This window comes from Danio rerio, chromosome 19, assembly GCF_052040795.2.
Source record: "Danio rerio strain M-AB ecotype USA chromosome 19, GRCz13ab, whole genome shotgun sequence".
NCBI lineage: Eukaryota > Metazoa > Chordata > Actinopteri > Cypriniformes > Danionidae > Danio > Danio rerio.
Genome location: NC_141039.2, coordinates 23,122,011 through 23,142,344, shown reverse-complemented (window position 1 = coordinate 23,142,344; position 20,334 = coordinate 23,122,011). Strand labels below are relative to the sequence as shown.

Below are 20,334 nucleotides of genomic sequence, written 5' to 3'. Positions count from 1 at the left end.
CTTCCACTCGTCTCCTTGGCGGATACGGACAAGGTTGTAAGCACTGCGAAGATCCAATTTGGTGAAATATTGGGTTGAGGGGAGCTGTTCAAGTGCTGCTGGAACTAGAGGTAGGGGATAGCGGTATTTAATGGTTATTTCATTCAAACCTCTGTAGTCGATACAAGGGCGCAAACTGCCGTCCTTCTTTTTGACAAAGAAGAACCCAGCTGAAGCAGGTGACGTAGAAGGTCTTATAAATCCTTTCTCCAGTTCCTCAGAGATGTAAGAGTTCATGGCTTCGGTTTCAGGTTGAGAGAGAGGGAATATGCGACCACGAGGAGGCGTGGTGCCGGGCAATAGTTCAATGGCACAATCATACTCACGATGAGGCGGGAGTTTGGTTACTTTTCTCTTGTTAAAGGCTTCAAGGAGATCGTGATACATTTTGGGAACTTGACAGAGCTCGGAGTCCTCCATACTAGATATAATGTTAATCTGGACAGGAGAAACAGAGTGTAGACACTGGGTAAAGCACTTCTCGCTCCATTTAACAATCTCACCCGTCTTCCAGGAAACTTGGGGATCATGACGTTGTAACCAGGGGAGTCCGAGAATCACATTGTGTCGGGGAGAGTCGATGGCAAGGAGGGAGATTTCTTCCACATGGAGAGAGCCTGTGCGAAGACACAACGGCAGAGTTCGGAACTTTACGTGTCCTTCCCCCAGGGGACACCCATCTATAGCAGTGATGGCTAGAGAGGAAGTACAGGAAGTTAGAGGGATGGAGTGAGTAGAAGCAAACTTGCAGTCAATAAAGTTACCAGCGGCTCCTGAATCGACCATAGCCAAAGTCGAAATCTCAATCTCCTTATACTTCAGACAAATAGGAACACTCAGTGTCATTAGTGGTCGTGAATACGGTGGTGGCGCTCACCGGAAGTGCCTTAGGTGGAGGCTTATTGGGACATAGGTTCTTCATGTGACCTAAAAGTCTGCAATATAGGCATAGGTGGTTCCGTCTTCTCTGTTCACGTTCTTCGGGGGTCAGACGAGTTCTGCCCAACTGCATGGGCTCCGTGGGAGTTTCAGGGGATACAGGACTGGAAATAGCAGAGCATATGGGGTTACGGGTGCGAAGCAAGGTGTCTAACCTGATTGACAGTTCGATGAGTTGATCCAGGGTCTTCCCCTCATCTCGACATGCCATCTCCTTTTGCAGTTCTGGTCTCAAAGCTTTTCGGTAGAGTGTAGTGAGTGGATCATCAGCCCAGCCTGTTTGCGCTGCCAGCGTGCGGAAATGCAGAGCGAATTCAGCTGCGGGTCGATCTCCCTGTTGTACACATAAAAGCTCCTCACCAGCGTTACGACCACCCTCAGGGTGATCAAACACTGTGCAAAAACGTTTGAGAAAGTCATTAAATGAGGGCAATATCGGGGTACTGTCTGGCCAAACTGCAGTAGCCCAGTCTAAAGCTTTGCCAGTGAGCAGTGAACAAACAAAAGCGATTTTCCCATTGCCATCCTTAAATAGATAGGGTTGCTGGGCAATAAACAGCTTACACTGCAACAGGAAGCCTTTACACTTTGCTGGGTTACCTGAGAACTTATCGGGGAAAGCCAGGCGAACTCCTGAAGCAGTCTGAGTCTGGGTTTGGAAGGGTTGAGTCAGAGAGTAGTTGGCGGTTAGTTGCGCTGTGGGAGCAGCTTGCAGGTTTTGCAGAGATCTCACCAGATCAACTGTTAACTGAGTCAAGTGGGTTAATTGCTGTTGATGTGTGGTGAGTACCTGAGCTTGAGCTGTAACTTTATATGACAAAACCTGTATGGCTGCGGGATCCGTGTTGGGCGAAGTCTTTTGTAACGTGGAGACTGACACGGAGGGATCCATTATGCAGTATTTATTAATCAAGCTCACATTCACACACACAATATGCACTAACGTGCAAACACACAACAGCAACAGTCTATGGTGGATAAAGACTGGCGATGAACAGACACAGAGTGTTTTACCAGGCATCGATCGAGGGCAGGCTGCAAGTATCAGAGTCCGTGTATCAGGCGTGGGTCGTGGGCAGGCAGCGAGTATCAGAGTCCGTATATAAGGCGTGGGTCGTGGGCAGGCAGAAGGCGAAGCAGAGTCAGAAACAGACTGGAGAAATACACGAGGAATCAGGCAGGAATAACGCTCAGAAATGCTGGCCGGGGCTAAACAAGACTTCACACTGACTGAGCGTTTGGAGCTGGCTTATAAAGGGTACGTGGGTCGTTAGCTAGATTCAGTTCAGGTGTGCTAGATCAGTGTAAGTGGATGATGTAATGCTTAAAAGTCTGGAGATGGTGGCCTCTGCTGGCCAGCGAGGGGAATGACTGGGACCGAGTCGGTGACAAATATAAACTAAGGATGAAACAGTAACCTTTCAATAAACCATACAAAATATTGGAGACATTAATACTATTCCACATCAGAGTTTTTGTAGATTACTAAAACTAAAGCTAACATTGAACAAAATAAAAGAACAAGAGAAGCGTATGATTTCATACAAGTTCAGCCATATGAAAATGTATGATTTGCACTAAACACCACACCTAAACCCAACTGTCATTGGGGGATGAGAAAATTGTACTAAACTGAACCGATTTATTTAATTATGTATTTGATGTGTTTATTTATGCTTTTACTTGAAATTTCTAATTGTTTTCAATATATCTTCAGGTAATTTTTCCTTATTAATCTCTGAGCTTGATAAAAGTTGGACTTTATTTATTATTATTTTTTTACCAAAAATTTTTGCCAAAAAAAGAACTTGGACCACAACCCCAGCAGCATGATGGTTTTACTCTCCCTCCACCTGTAGTCACTGTGCTGTGTGAATTGGCTTTCAGACAAGACACAGAAAGTGCTGTGCTGTACTATGAAACTCATTCATTCTATGGCTTGTGTCTAACAATAAAAGGGGGTTTGTTGCTGGACCGATCAAAGCACAAGAGTAACAGAGCGCACCGTTGACTAGCTCGCACATGTACATGCTAACCAGACAAATCAGTGCACACATATACAGTAAAATATTTCACACAAGCCTATAGTTTAAAGATGACAGTTTAAAGGTGATACTTTTTTAATGAAGTATTTGTGAGAAAGAAGCTTTTCACATTCGTGATGAGAGATCGAAAATACATGATGATCCAGCCTGTTTAATCCCATGGGTCACGTGTTTTCTAATTTTTGGAAGGTCTAAAAGTACTGTTGTTGGTTACGGTAAAAGTACTGTTGTTGGTTAAGCGAGACATATAAAATACAATAAAATAAGTTAAATGGAAAAATATTAGATTGTTTTGATAAAAAATTTGTCAATGTCACATGACCAGATGAAAACATACTTCATAGGGGTTTAATGGTTCACTAAAGTCATGGTATGTACCTTGGATTAATACGAGTATGATACAATAAAAATAATAATTAATCTCCTATTTATTTTGAAAAAATGTGTTTCGTCACAATCAGCTACAGACTGAAAACTATTTGTGATGCAAAAGCAGATGCCAAAATAAACAGAATAATGAAAAGTAATATTTCAATAAAAGACTGTGCATTAAATATTTCAAGTTGAAAAAAGGACTCACTTGCTATTCTACAGTATGTAACACAATTAACCAATGTATGTGACCATTCGCAGCTCTTTGCATACGATTGGCACTCATTAACGTTGATTACACAGCAGTGGACCAATCAAAAAACTCGATGGCAGGACAAGAGTTGCTTGCGAGTTTTTGTGTACCAAGTTGAAATGACAACGCCAACATGGCGGAACTATTACTGAGTGCTGCATCTCCCGTTTTCAGAGTCGCAAAGATGCATTCTTTGTGAGCAGTTGGTAAGTTTGCTGGAGTGGTCTTTTCAACATGATTCCAGTGGCACGTCATGATTTTGCCAAAAATGAAAGGATCCTGGATTAGTATGTATGTTGATCCTGAAACATCATTTTTGTTCAAGTTATCCATACCTCTTCCCAACCCCAAAACCCAACCATAACTCTAAATTATTCCCAAAATTAGAGGGGAATTATAGTTTGACAACAATCATATATACAGTGCATTCGGAAAGCTTTCATAGCGCTTCACTTTTTTTTTTTATTACATTTTTTATGTTACAGCCTTATTCCAAAATAGATTAAATTCCTTTATTTTCTCAAAATTCTACACACGATACCCTTTAATGACAACAACAACAAAGATTTTTTGCAAAACTGTTGCAAACTTATTAGAAATAAATAAAAAAAAAAACAACTGAAAAAACACATGTACATAAGTATTCACAGCTTTTGCTCAATACTTTGTTGCTGCACTTTAGGCAGCAATTACAGCCTCAAGTCTTTTTGAATATGATGCCACAAGCTTGGCACACCTGTCTTTGGTAATGTTTGCCCATTCCTCTTTGCAGTACCTCTCAAGCTCTATCAGGTTGGATGGGAAGGGATGGTGTACAGCCATTTTCAGATCTCTCCAGAGATGTTCAATAGAATTTAGGTCTGGGCTCTGGCTGGGCCAGTAAAGGACATTCACTGAGTTGTTGTAAAGCCACTCCATTGATATTTTGGCAGTGTGCTTTGGGTCATTGTTCTGTTGGAAGATGAACTGTTGCCCCAGTCAAAGGGTCAAGAGCACTCTGAAGCAGGTTTTCATTTAGCATGTCTCTGTACATTGCTGCATTCATCTTTCCCTCTATCCTGACTAGTCTTCCAAGTCCTGCTGCTGAAAAGCATCCCCACAGCATGATGCTGCCACCACCATGCTTCACTGTAGGGATGGTATTACCTGGTAATGAGCGGTGCCTGGTTTTCTCCAAATTTAACACCTGGCATTCACTCCAAAGATTTCAAATTTAGTCTCATCAGAGCAGAGAATTTAGTTTCTTATGGTCTGAGAGTCCTTCAGATGCCTTTTGGCAAATTCCAGGTGGGGAGTGGCTTCAGTCTGGCCACTCTACCATAAAGGCCTGATTAGTGGATTGCTCCACAGATGGTTGTCCTTCTGTAAGGTTCTTCTCTCTCCACAGGAGAATGCTGGAGCTCAGACACAGTGACCATTGGGCTACTGATCACTTCCCTGACTAAGGCCCTTCTTCACTGATCACTCAGCTTAGATGAACGGCCAGCTCTAAGAAGAGTTCTGGTGGTTCCAAACATCTTCCACTTATGGATGATGGAGGCCACTGTGCTCATTGAAACTTTCAGAGCAGCATAAATTTTTCTTTAACCTTCCTTAGCCTTGTGCCTGGAGACAATCCTGTCTCATGGCCCGTTTCCACTGAGTGGTACAATATGGTACGGTTTGGTTTGGTACGCTTTTATGGCCGTTTCCACTGTCAAAAGGCACACCGAACCAAACCATACCGTACCACTTTTTCGGGACCCTTTCGAAAAGGTCCCAAACACAAGAAAGGGTACCAAAAGGCGGAGCTAGGCGCGCAGCTGAACGCTATTGGTTTATAGAAGAGATATCTCATTCACTTACAACAAGCCAGAATGTAAACAAAGGACCCGCCATGTTTGAAATACACAGCAAGAGATTACAGCGGAATTATATATTCATATATCATCGTCCTGATGAACAGCCACACAGCCATGGAGTAGAGCAGAATCTACCCTGTGCCTCACAATTTTTTTACGAGCCAGTCTGACGCGCGATCAGTTTCACTTTCTCCCTTGCGCTCTCCGCGCGCTCGCCGCGCTATATCTGAAATAACAAACTTCTTAAGCTGATAATAATAACTACACGTTATGTTTTCAGCAAACGTGAACAAACTCCCTTGTTTTAATTATTATCATCACCTTTTGGACTAATATAAACTGGGAATGATGGAATTATTCTCTAACAGAGGCTTCATGAAATGTGCTGCTGAAGATTACAGACACAGATGAGAGGTTTTCACTGACTGTAGGCTATACTTTGTGTTGTGTTGAACCTAATTAAGAATGAAATGTATGATGTGTGTAGTTTTTCTGTAGTTGGTAACATCGGAGACTGTAAGAGGCTGTATGTGTGCATATATGTTCATTTATTTATTTATTTTATATAATTACAGACGTTACAGTGGGCTATTTTGCACTGTCATTGATCTGCAGTTATAATCAACTCCTGTTTATAGAAAAGTTAGTAATAAACATTTATACAAAAGTATTTATGTGTGTAAAGTGTCTGTTTTGTGAGAAGTGCTTTAATTATGATATGTGAACGACCTGTGCAGCTTTACTGAAGACAGTTCCTCGAGCGAGAATGATACGACTGAAACTTTCTGTCTTACACCTTGCCCACCAAAAGGGTACCCTTTATAGTGGAAACGCAAGCCTGATAAAGGTGACCCGTACTGACCCGAACCGTACCGTACTGTAGCAGTCATTGGAAACGAGCCATCATTGGTCTACAGACAATTCGTTGTCTTCGGGCTTGGTTTGTGCTTTAACATGCACTGTCAACCAAGGGCCCTTATATAGACTGGTGTATGCCTTTACAAATCATGTCCATTCAACTGAATTTAAAAACAAGTAAACTCCAAATAAGTTGCTGAAACATCTCAAGAATGATCAATGGAAACGTTCGAGGTTACAGAAGTAACCCTTCGTTCCCCGAGGAGGGGAACTTCAGTGCTATTAAGTCGTTTTGATCTTTGTGAAAATCCACGAAATGGGAGGATTCGGTTCAGAAGCCGCTTGTCTGAAAGAGTATTGAACGGGCCAATGAATGCAATGAATTGGCAGCGTAAGCTTGCACAGGTGTGCTTCATTGCCAATTATCCCAGCATATAAGCACATCTGGAGCAAGCAAACGCCATCCTTTTAAGCTGAAGAGACTTTCAAACAGCTAAGGGACAGTCATTATGGCGACGAAGTATAGCACTTCCGTTCCCCTCCTCGGGAAACGAAGGGTTACTTCTGTAACCTCGAACGTTCCCCTTCGGTTGGGGAACTTCAGTGCTATTAAGTGGATTTGATCTTTGTGAAAATCCACGAAAAGGGAGAACTATGGAAAGCGCCATAATGACTGCACCTTACCAACGCCCCCGATGAGGGGATTGTCAAGCAAGCGTGACGCACCCACATCATGGGAGGCGCGGTCCTCCAACGTGTCCCTGGCCCTAATTTATCCTACTTTAACAGAAGTCTTACGGATTGAATTGGACTGAACCGTGGTGGAATAAGCATATGGGATCGCCTAGTGGGGATCACGAATAGCAGGCACCTATACCCAAAACGCGAGCTGACCAGCGGGCAGACCTACAACGTAGTGGGCCAGCAAGTGACTCCTCCGCTGAGTCAGTGCCGGGGACCACAGAGGAATCTGCAGGGCTCACCTGACGGGGAACTTTACTGACAGATAAAAAGGTGCACATACCTCCGTGTTAGGGAGAATGGCACAGCAAGCGTGTTTCAACACCCTACCGAATTGTTTCCTCAATCACCAAGGGTTACCTAATACCCTTGAGGAAACCGGCTCCACTCGCAGATTGTAAAACCTTGCAAATGTCTTGGGTGTCACCCAGCCCGCAGCTCTACAGATGTCTGTTAGAGAGGCGCCGAGTGCGCGCGCTCGAGAGGATGCGAAGCTCAGAGTGGAGTGCGCACGCACTCTCGGGGGACGCGGCTCACCTCGGCTCTGATAGCGAAAGAAAGGCATCCACAATCTAGTGGGAACTTGTTTCGGTACGGCACTTCCCTGCTGCCGACCACCATAACAGACGAAGAGCTGCTCAGAGGTTCTAAACTCTGAATGCGGTCCGGATAATACGCAAAACGCGAACTGGACAATAAAGAAGGGCTGAGTCTGCCTCCTCCGAGGGCAGCGCTTGCAGGCTCACTACCCCGTATTAAAACGGAGTGGTAGGAACCTTGGGCAAATATCGCGGGCGGGGTCTCTGGACGTGAGAGAAACCCAGCCCAATTACAGGCACGAGTCACTGACCGAAAAATGCCTCCGGGTCCCCCACCCTCTAATCGATATCAACGCGACCAGCAGAGCTGTCTTCAGGGACAGAAAGATACTGAGTCGAGGATCGAAGGGATCTGACGTGGCTTGTGTAGCGAGGGCGAGATCCTAAGAGGGCATGAGAGCGGGCGGGGTGGATTAATTCGCTTAGCGCCCCTGAGGAACCGGATGATGAGGTTATGCATTCCCACGGTGCTGCCAGCCACCGCGTCATGAGAGCGGAGAGGTGCTCTCTCGAAGGGACTGCCAGGGGAGGGCTATCGCGAGGGAGAGCTCTGACATCCAGGTCCGGTTGAGCCAGAGGGGCGCAACCAGCAACCTGTTCCTCGTCCTTCCTGACCTTGCACAGTAACTGCGCGAGCAGGCTCACTGGGGGAAACGCGTATTTGTGCATGCCCCGAGGCCAGCTGTAAGCCAGTGAATCCGTGCCGAGAGCACTCGGTCAGGGAAAGAACAACTGGCAATAAGCGATTTCGGGGGAAGCAACAGATCGATCTGGGCTTCCCCAAATCGCGCCCATATCAGCTAAACAGACTCGGGGTGGAGTCTCCATTCTCCAGGACATAAGGCTGCCGTGAGAGCGCATCGGCTGCACGGTTGAGCTTGCCTGAATATGAATGGCGTGCAGCGATTTCAGCCGCGGATGACTCCAGAGGAGCGGACGGCGGGCGAGCTGAGACATGCGGCGAGAGCGCATACCCCCCATACGGCTGATATACGCCGCCGCCGTACTGTCCGTCCTGACCAGCACGTGTTGCCGCTCCAGCACCGGAAAAAAACGGTGGAGAGCGAGGAACACTGCCAACAGCTCCAGGCGATATGCCAATGCAACTGGGTACCTTTCCACAGGTCCGCAGCCGCATGCCTGCAACGCACAGCCCCCCAGCCCGTGTTGGAAGCGTCTGCTGAAACGACAACAAGACTGAGACACCCAGGCCTGTAGGAACGAGGGCCAAGGGCTGAGGGCGCGGCGACACAGCGCAGTAACAGAGACTCTGTGTGCGCGCGCGTGCCATGCGTGTCTGGGGACTCGATCGTGAAGCCAGTGCTGAAGTGGTCTCATATAGAGTAATCCGAGCGGCGTGAAGCGGCTGCGGATGCCATATGCCCCAGGAGCCTCTGAAATAGTTTCAGTGGGACTACTATTTTACTGTCGAGCTCTCTCAGACAGTACAGCATCAGCTGAGCGCGCTCTCCGGAGAGGCGCGCTGCCATGGTGACCGAGTCCAGCTCCAGCCCGAGAGAAGAGATCCTCTGCACGGGGGCGAGTTTGCTCTTTTCTCGGTTGACCTGTAACCCCAACAAGTGGATGTGTCGGAGCACTTTGTCTCTGTGCATAATCAATTGCTCCGAGAGAGGGCAAAAATCAGCCAGTCGTCAAGAAAATTGAGTATGCAGATGCCCGCGAGCCGAAGGGGCGCTAAGGCACCCTCCGCGGGTTTGGTGAGGACCCGCGGAGACAGAGAGAGCCCGAAGGGGAGGGCTTTGTATTGCCAAGCTCGACCTTCAAACGCAAACCGCAGAAACTGACGGTGGCGAGGAAGAGTGGAGACAAGAAAATACGCGTCCATCAGGTCTAATGCTGCAGACCAACCCAGAGGACGAACGCACCGGAGGATGCGCTTCTGCGTGAGCATTCTGAACGGCAGCTTGTGCAGACAGTTGTTCAAAACGTGCAGATCTAGGATTGGCCGTGACCCACCGCTCTTTTTGGGCACGATGAAGTGTGGGCTGTAAAACCCGCTCTCCATCTCGGCTGGAGGGAGCGGCTCGATTGCATCCTTCGCCAGGAGGACAGCAATCTCCTCTCGCAAGACAGGGGCGGACAGGGGGCTGACCCTGGTGAATACACATCCGTGACTTGGGGGGCCGTTTCGCGAACTGAATCGCATAGCCGTGTCTGATTGTGCGTATGAGCCACCGCGAAGAGCTGGCCCACGCTAACCAGGCAGGCAGAGCTCTCGCTAATGGACTCATCGCTACAATCGCTGACGTACCAGTAGTGGGGCAGCGCGGAGTGGGTGTGCTGATCCGGGAAGTGCTCGGGTCCCACGGAAAAGCTGGAGGTGAGATATTTGCTCTCACTCCGCACCCGAGCTCCGGAGGGGAGGCTCGAGGGGTGGGAGAAAGGAGACCGTCCTCCCAGCGCTTGTGAGCCACTGGCGAAACGCACCGAATCTGCAAGCTAGAAAGCATAGCGTCCCAGACTTGCAGATTTCGGGCTGTCACATCCGGGGAAGTGAAAAGTGCCCTTTCATGATGTTTTCATGGCAGTAAAAAAGTGCCGTTGGAAATGGGGCCCCGCCCTCCAGCGGGGAAAGAGCAAGTTCCCTCTTCTCCAAATGGCCCGTCCCAGGGACGCTTCGCGGTTCGTTGCCAGACTTAGCGGCGTTCTGGGCAGGGGGGCTGCCTGCTTCCGAGGTGCCCGACGCGCTCGCTTCGCCAGAGGCGTGTGCGGGGGCGGAGCAGCTCTCGTAGGCGGGCGCCTTTGGCAAGGAGCAGGTATGAATGGCACGGCGGGCGGAGGGGGCTACAGACCGCCGATAAGACATCACCCATCAACTGCTCTCTCACCGCCTTGAACGGTGTCGCCGAACATGGCTTGGGATATGGGGAAGTCAAGAAAGCGGACTTTGTCGACTTCGCGCATATCAGGCAGGGGTGGCGCTCCTGGATCACTAATGTGGACATCGTCCTCCCCAACGCACACGCAGCGGACTCAGTATCCGAAGAGCTAAGTCGGCGGCGGTGCGAAGCTCGTAAGCCTGGGTTAGACCCACCCTCGTGCAGCTAGGCCAGCGCCTGCGCTTGGTAGCGCTGGTAGGTGGCTATCGCATGCAAGGCGGAAGCAGCCGGGCCCGCAGCTATGTAAGCTCTAGCTCCGAGGGAGGCAGATAACTTACAGGCTTTGGATGGGAGACGAGGCGGACCCCGCCAAGAAGAGGCGCCGCGCGGATTGACCGCCATCGCGCACTCAACCTGAGGAATCGCCACATACCCCCTGGCTGTTCCACCGTCAAGAGTGGTGAGAGTGGAGGGACACGCAGCACGATCAGAAAAAAGTGCTTTTCAAGACCGCGTGAACCTACTGTGCACCTCCGGGAAGAAGGGAACGCCCCTCTAGTCGGTCCGGCCACGGAGCTGGGGGATAAACCATCTCCAACCCACGGCCGAAGCAGCCCGGGAAAGCATGGCTAAAATGTCCGTTTCAGGATCTGTAGTGACAGCGCTCACCAGCCCGAAGGGGGCGAGCGGGTCTGGATCATCATCTGACAATGAAAGCCCACCCTCCGATGCCGCGGTGGACGTCTGGTCTCCGGTGTCATCGGGCGTAAGGGCTACCATCTGTTAGACGAATCGCTTCCCCCGCCCGAAGCTTGGATGGAGCGCTTAGAGGAGCGGGAGGTCAGCGGGCCCGTGGGCGACGGATTATCTCTCGCTGAAACCCTCAGATCTGCCCGAGTGCCCGCTGCAGAGAAGGGGACAGCTGGGGTGTTTCGCCCTTTTGCAAAGGCTAGCCGCGATCTTTACTGCGCAACAGTCATAGCATCGCAATGACGACATGAACTGCCCGCGAGCAGCGCATTAACATGCTGGACCCCCCAGGCATGTAACGCAGTGCCCGTGCCCATCATCCGAGGACAGGAAACCACCGCATCCAGAAACGCACAGTCGGAGCACCGTCCTGAAACGCCAGGCAAGGGAGAAACCCAGCTCGACCGTCTGCCGCTGCGTGTACACACTCTTGACCGGGAGAATGCTCTCGTTCGCTCAGAATCGCTGGTCACAGCAGGAGGAACCCTCATCAACTCGATCAGAAAGTCTCTGAAGCGAAAAGGATGGCGTTTGCTTGCTCCAGGTGTGCTTATATGCTGGGATAATTGGCAATGAAGCACACCTGTGCAAGCTTACGCTGCCAATTCATTGCATTCATTGCATTCAAGCGGCTTCTGAACCGAATCCTCCCATTTCGTGGATTTTCACAAAGATCAAATCCACTTAATAGCACTGAAGTTCCCCAACCGAAGGGGAACAGAATGTACCTGAGCTCAATTAAGAACTTCACGGCAAAGGCTGTGAATACTTATGTACATGTGATTTTTCAGGATTTTTTTATTTTTAATAAATTTGAAACAGTTTCAAAAAACTCTTTTTTTCACATTGTCATTATGGGGTATTGTGTGTAGAATGTTAAGAAATAAATGAATTTAGTACATTATGCTGTAGGCTGTAACAAAAAAAAAAAAATTTGACTATGAAGCGCTATGAATACTTTCTGGATGCACTGTAAGTGAACAAACTAACCTAAACTTAACATCCGGTAAACGTTTCCCTTAAATCTGATTGACTAATTGGAATGTTGTTCTAGGATCAACATAGATGTTAATCCAGGAACATGTCCTACTTTGTGATATCTGGTTGGGGAACTCCAGTGACTGGACTGGCATACTGTATCTGAACTGACCATATTTATTGAGTGCATGAACCGAACCGTTACCTCCATACCATGACGGTTCTGGAGAATTACATAAATCGTTACACCCCTAATACTTACACATTTTAAAAAATCTTTGTTGAATTGAATTGAACTGACCTGACCTAAACTGCAGCAAAATTCTAACTATGCATGCTGTTTCCCATCGATCATTATTGTGTCCAAGTGCAAGATCTATTTTGACCAAAATAACAGCAAAAAAGGTCTAAGGAGCAAAATGCATATTCTCAAATGTCAAGAACAAATGGTATTAAACAATAAGTGATGACAACAGTAACTCAAAAAATGGAAAAGTATGCACAGTGATGATGTTCAAGCAGATGCTCCCATTACTCCAGTAATGCCTCAGTCACTGCAGCTGTTGTCTCCTCCACTGGAAACTGTACTAGCAGCTAATCACACCAGAGAAGAAAGCAATCCTAGATGATTCCTTTTACCCGGCTGCACTGCTTTTTACGCTCAGGCAAGTTGTTGACACACGCTGTGATTAAGGAAATCTTCCATCTCTAAACACACACGCAGATGCCTGTACATCACATGCATTAAATACCCGCTCGTTTTTTATTAGCGCATACAACATGAGCGCACTGTACTGGATCTGCTAAGAGATTCCACCCCGTCCGGCGATGGCGAATGATGGAAAACAAAACAAATGAAAGTAAAAAGCCTAATTATGGCACGTCTGCCTGGTATTGCATCACTGCTCAGACGGATTTACGGAAGCATTTATTACACAGGAGCATTAGAGCTCTTTCACACACAAGTCATCTTCTCTCTGCTCAGATTTGCATTAATCAAGGAAAGCAGCTCGGGGATATTGATCGCTTATTTTATGCATTTTAGCATTAAGAATTTTTTTTGTTCCAATTTTGCATTTCATTTAGTTTGATTGTTTTCAGTTTGTGGCCTACAGACAGATCTAAATAGAGTGTATTTGCAGTTTATGGATTTATTGTGGACAATTTATGAGTCCAGGATCTGGGCCCTAGTTCAGGGGTGTACAAAATGGGTATCCTCGGATATCTGCAATGGGTATTTTTGTCCCTGCAAAAAGTACATTTTAAATATTTTCTAGCATCTCATAATTCTCCTCAATTTAAATACTTACAGAAAACTATTTGATAGTCTAATATGTATAGATATACTACATTGTAAAACCCAAAACGTGAAGGTAATGCAACTCAAACCATTTGAGGAAACTCATTCATTCATTCATTTTCTTGTCGGCTTAGTCCCTTTATTAATCCGGGGTGGCCACAGTGGAATGAACCACCAACTTATCCAGCATGTTTTAGGCAGCGGATGCCCTTCCAGCTGCAACCCATCTCTGGGAAACATCCACACACACACATTCACACACACTCATACACTACGGACAATTTAGCATACCCAATTCACCTGTACCGCATGTCTTTGGACTGTGGGGGAAAACGGAGCACCCGGAGGAAACCCACGCGAATGCGATGAGAACTACATGACAGTGAATAAATGGAGACTGACTTTGCAATTTGGGATTCTATTTTAAAACTTTTACATATCCATATCCTTTTTCTATTTACTTAACAAAAAGTATTGCGTTATATGCAATTACAGTCTAAAAATTGCAATAAATCAAAGCCATTTACCAGATCTGACCGTATCAAATGGTACAGTATTACAGCAAACCTCTGATTTACAGCAGTAAAGCAACAGAAACTGAAAAAGCAAATGCAGGACCACCTGGGGGTCTATTCTCACCTTTTCGCGAGGTTACAGGAGACAGTTTTGGTGTGACAGAGAGAGAAATAAAGCAGGAGAATAGAAAAGTGCGTGGGAGAGCAGGCGGGCGGCCGGGCCGATTGCAGGGGCTCCAGGACTGTCATGTCTGTATAAACAGGCATTGATTTTTCTGTCCACTGCAGCCACCTTCACCATTTATTCTCTGGCTTTGTGGTGGGACCCAGAGGGGCAGAGAAACTCTGTTACAGTCCACGCGCCCCTGAGGCAAATGTGAGAATAGATTTCACCTGTAAAAGAGGCAAAGCTCCGCTTATCTGGGCCAGGGGTCTTGTCAGAGCCCAACGCTAAATGAAAAGCTTCACACACACATGCCTCGCTGCGGAGGCGCTAACCTTCCACCGCATCCCCCAGTGGCCTGAGCTTCAAGGCCCAGACATGCAATCGTCAGCTGGGACGGCTCATCAACATCAACCCCCTGTAGATGCCAAGGGGACAGGTGATAAAACAGCTCAGAGAACACAAAAATGTCATCCTAAGCCCAAAGTATTTCTTTCAGGTCAAAGCCCAAACATTTCTTTTACATGATTAGATGATTGTAGGTACACTTGATGTTCAAAGTCATTTATCTGCTTTTATATTTACTTAGTTTTATTTAAAATGGATTAATGTGTTGCTTATCATTATGGATCACATTATGTTACAGGCTACAACAACATACAGAAAATCAACATGAAGGAATTAAGTTAGCTGATTAGTTTTTAAAAATTTCAGTGGATTGAACATAAAACAATGAGATTCCCTCCTCAAAACCTCAATAATTATGTTGTTTCAGTTAATTTTAAATAAGTAGTGTAAACAAAAAGCAAACGTATCATTACTCATTCATTCATTCATTCATTCATTTTCTTGTCGGCTAAGTCCCGTTACTAATCCGGGGTCGCCACAGTGGAATGAACTGCCAACTATTCCAATAAGTTTTTACGCAGTGGATGCCCTTCCAGCTGCAACTTATCTTTGGGAAACATTCACACATTCACACACACACACACACACTCATACACTACGGACAATTTAGCCTACCCAATTCATCTGTACCACATGTCTTTGGACTGTGGGGGAAACCGGAGCACCCGGAGGAAATCCAAGCGGACGCAGGGAAAACATGCAAACTCCACACAGAAACTGAACCAAGGCTCGAACTAGCAACCTTCTTGCTGTGAGGAGACAGCACTACCTACTGCGCCACTGCTTTGCCATAAATGTAACTTTATGAGTGTATTTTCTGCCAAAAGTCTGTCAAGATTTATTGTTGTCCAAATTAGTGTTTTTATTTCATCAAGCATCTTTAATATTTCATGTATTGTACTTATAAAAGCCCTAATTAGTCAATAGTCATTTTGCTACATTAAATGTTTTGAAACTAAAATCTATCTCATAAAATCATGTAAATTTTGTTACTGTACAGGGGTGCGTTTCCCAAAACCATCGTTAGCAAGTTCCGTCATTACAAACATAGTTCTTTGATTTGCTGTTTCCCAATTCCATTGTTCCAACGAACATTCGCAAACTTGAGCACTTGAAACTACACTTCTGAAGCTGTAGTTAAAAACAAAGTTCCAGGCTGCGTTCTATTCTCACTTATCCCCCCATGCCCTATTCATTTAGAACCTTCTAACATTTAAACTTGGAATGATTAATAATAAAAAAAAGCATTAAAGTCATCTCTCTTAGGTGTAATTTGCTTTTAAAGTATTTTTACAGTTCAGTTTTAGTGATCTTCATGTTTACAACTGTGTTCCCTTCCCAGTGCACTTTGAAAGCATTGATGTCATTTTGAACACAGCCTCATGATGAAAGCTATAGGTGATCTATAAAAGCGGAATTTATGTTACCTCTCTAAAGATTGTGAAAACAAAATACTAATCATTATCATCACCTCATCATCATCATCATTATTATTACTAATATTATAATTAACGTAGGAATTTTTATTGCCTAATAAATAATAAATATTAAAGTTTTTTTTTTTATAAATCGCTTATTAATTTATTTATATGATTTATATATGAGATTAGAATATGCGTTAGTTTTTGTGAGTAATTGTATGTTTTAGAATAGAATATTTAACGTTCTCAAATAATTTTTAAAGGAAACATAGACCCTATATGGTCCCTATCATACACCCGGCACAATGCACAACGCAATTGTTGTTTGCTAGTTTCAGCTCGGCGCAAGAGTTGGCTTGACGTTTTGCACCACCCTGTTTAAATAGCAAGTGCATTTGCAATCATATGTGTGCCATAGGCGTTCTGGTCTAAAAAAGGAGGTGTGTTGAGGCGCATTGCTGGCGCAATGCTATTTTGAGGAACTATAATAGCACAATAGACCAGATCAAAGCAGGTCTATAGTCCAGCACAGAGCAGGTTAGTTGTGTAATCTGCAAATATCTAAACATATGAAAAAGAATTAAAATGCTCAAATATTACAAAAAATATTATTTTCTAGCCTACATAAATATAAAAGCCATACTTTCATGCCTTCTTCATCTCTGTTTTTTTTTTCAGTTTATTTATGACAATTTGCTTTTGTATAATGTTATTATTATTAGCAGCATTATTTCTTATATGCATATTTATATTTGTTTTATTAAATGCAAGCTTAGATTTGTCCACCTGCCACGTTTTAGACCATAAGGGGCATAGCATGTGTGTTAGGATATAACCACACTTGTTTGACCACACTTTGTTTTTATTGTTCATTTATTCGTTTGCTGGAAATTAAAAGACATTGTGCATAAAAGACATTTCCCTATCCATGGGAGTAAAAGCGAAAGTAAAGAATGGGGACACTCGTCTATCATTCTTGTGCTGTAGATGCTCTGTTTGACTGTTTTGTTGCTAGTGAAATGCTCAGTTTTTCCATTTGCAAAGTTAATCAAGTAAATAGCAAATGCGCTATGGTGCGAAGCAACTGACTCTTAAAGGGAATGGGAGATGAGACTTTGATTGGTTTATTCTCAAAACACACCTATAACTCATTAAGAGAATAAGCTCAACGCTGTTAGACCATTCGCCACGGCGCAAAGCAGATTTTTCCATCCTTAAATAGTATGGGATTGGATTCTGACATGCCCTTAATGCTTTTGCGCCCTGCGCTTTCAAATTTGAGCATTGATAGTCAAAATAGAGCCCTATATGTGCCAGTTACATATATTTCAACTAATATGGAAATCAAGTTTAAGTTTTTACCAAAACTAATATTGGATTATTTTTAATGCTTGTGCATGTAAAACAATATAATTTGCACAAAGAAATGATGGGGTTCTTCTTTAAAGAAGTTGTTACTCCCTGAAATTAATTCATTGCACACCTCAGAATGTTCATCCCCCAATCAGAATCAAGCATTCAACTGCCCCATAATGTAAATACAAGCTACAAATGTAAAAGCTTTAACAAATGACAATGCATGTGATGTGACGTGACTACTGCAGTCAAAATATTGAAAGGATATCAAAGAGCCTTCCTCTAGATTGATTTGAAGTATTTGAAGAAATCCTGGTAAAGAGACAAGGCTAAAATGTTATGTACATCATTACAAGTCAAAAACCAAAGCCCTAAATCCAAGGATCACCTCTTCTACAGGCTCAGCACTGCCCAGGGTTTCTTCAAAATTCATCCTCAACCTCTTTCAACTACATTAATAAGGCCTGATCAATATTTTAACCTCTAGGCAATTCTACCTTAAATGAAAAGCAACGGTAAATTAGAACATCCCCAGTGTCCCAATAAATCCATAAAGCTGCATTACATACAATATAAACATCATTAACATGATGGTAAAATACCAGTGTTTGCAAATCTCAAATGCAAAGGCTTGTGCATAGCAAGGGTGACGATTACAACAACAGCTAAACTGTAATAGTCATTATAACTCGGGTCTGAATAGAAAAGTCTAAATGAGAACTATAACGATAAGGACACAGATGAAATATATTTTCATTTGATTACACTTAAAAAAAGTATTTGTTTAAGGTGATGAACAATAAAAGAGTTGAACAGTCAATCAGAATATGCAAGCTTTTTGGGAAAAAAAAATATATTATGCTGCACAGAATTTTACTATACAGTAAGTTGATCTAGATCCACTCAAAAAAAAAAAATCATTTTCAATGTTGTTCACTTTACTTATACAAATCATGTTTATTGAATGTCATTTCTTAAGCACAACACAATTGCATTATGTTGAACTGACCTCATGAACTGAAATGTCCTCAAAAACTCATTTGTTGAATTAACATGATATAATCAACTTGAAATGCTGTGGATGTGTTTCATGAACACAATGTAGACTTGTAGCTCAAGCACAAGCCCAGGTAAAGCAATCACCATTTTCTTTAGTAAACCTCTTTACCACAATACAACCATTGGATAAAGTTAGTGGCAAACAAGTTAGATGGGCATGTTAAAATCAAGTTTGATCTAAAACTTTCACGTCTACTCCAGTTGATTAGATGCACAATGGACTCCACAATTAAATAATGTTCAATTAACAAATATTTTTTTGTGTTTGTGGTAATATAGTTGTCATTCTGATTCTCTGTATTTTTAAATAGGTGTATTGAGGCCTTAACTGAGCTTTCAAATTTAAATTTCCATTTAAACTCTAACCTCAATCATTCTCTTGTCGGCTTAGTCCCTTTATTAATCCGGGGTCGCCACAGCGAAATGCCAACTTATCCAGCAAGTTTTTACACAGCAGATGCCCTTCCAGCCACAACCCATCTCTGGGAAACATCCACACACACATTCACACACTACGGACAATTTAGCCTACCCAATTCACCTGTACCACATGTCTTTGGACTGTGGGGGAAACCGGAGCACCCAGAGGAAACCCACGAGAAGGCAGGGTGAACATGCAAACTCCACACAGAAACACCAACTGAGCCAAGGTTCGAACCAGCGACCCAGCGACCTTCTTGCTGTGAGGCGACAGCACTACCTACTGCGACACTGCCTCGCAATAAACTCTAACCTAATCTTAAGAATTCTTAACACAAAAGACTTTTTAAAAAGCTGATTGTGATTTTGTAGTTATACACTGCTTTAAAATGTGTTTAAAATGCATTCCTTTTTGCAAGCATAAGTCTTATTTTTAAAAATAATTTTCAAAACTCATCATTCAAATGTTAGTGTTAAAAAAGTATTATTCTTTACAAAAAAGGAACAAAAGAATGAAACAATTCAAGGTAAAGTATATGTAAAAATAATATCAGATTAATTCAAAATGTCACTTACTCATTTTGATGTTATTCTGAACAAATCTAAAAGAAAACAAGTTGTTACATAATAAAAGAGGTAACAAGTTTGTGATAAAGGTTTTTGGTCAAGGTCAAGTTAGTAATGGCAATATTATTGTGTAATTCTATACATTTCTTTTTACAATCTTACTTTCAGGTTCTTGAACAGTGAACAGTGCTCTCTTCCTCAAGAACCTCTGGTTCATCACAAGTACTAGAAACAGAACCATCGGAACTCTTCTTCATCTTGCACTAGCGAACTTGCAAGCTCACAAATTGTTCCAATACTCTTTATTTCCTCCTAATGTAACTGATGCAATACATGCACTTGAAAAAATGCAACTTTCTGCTACAGATTCTCTTTTCTTGACTCCTTGACTGTTTTATGACTATCAAACATCTGCATATTAAAGTCATAAAAAAGTCAAACATATTGCTGCAAGTGTAAAAAACTGAAGCTCAAAAACAAGATCAAAAGCATATGGCTACACTATAAACATTATCAATAAATTAACAATTTTCTGTATTTTGTGATTTTTTTTTATATTTATTTATTTATTTATTTTTATTTGAATTATAAAATCTTGAGCTTTCCTCCAACAACCTTTGATGGTGAAAAAGTGACTTGTATTGACATTTTTAATAGTTTGATTTGATATGCATTGTCTGGGTTTGTGTTGGAAATTATGATACAAAAACCTGGTAATAAACTGCCAGTACATTGTGAAAAAATGCTGGGTTTCACACAATTCCTTCATGTTGTCAGAACACAAAGAAATAAAGTTAACGTAATCATTTTTACCAATTTAAGTGGATTGAATTGTTTCAACTAATTGTACATGAATAGTTTGAACAAGTA

The 20,334-nt window shown here is 43.7% G+C and overlaps 1 protein-coding gene across 10 annotated transcripts in view; it reads right to left on the bottom strand.

The window, feature by feature from the left end:
* LOC147832543 (uncharacterized) overlaps positions 1-20,334 on the bottom strand; it is a 442,200-nt gene that overhangs the window by 211,452 nt on the left and 210,414 nt on the right. Inside the window, exon 5 of one of the 10 annotated variants that reach the window (XM_087295667.1) lies at positions 1,867-2,131. The exons of 8 other annotated variants lie outside the window; for them this stretch is intronic. The gene's annotated coding sequence lies outside the window, so the exon portion shown is untranslated. Of the gene's footprint in view, positions 1-1,866; positions 2,132-20,334 lie in introns of those variants that run through there. One more of the 10 variants, XR_015516721.1, reaches the window with a different exon arrangement.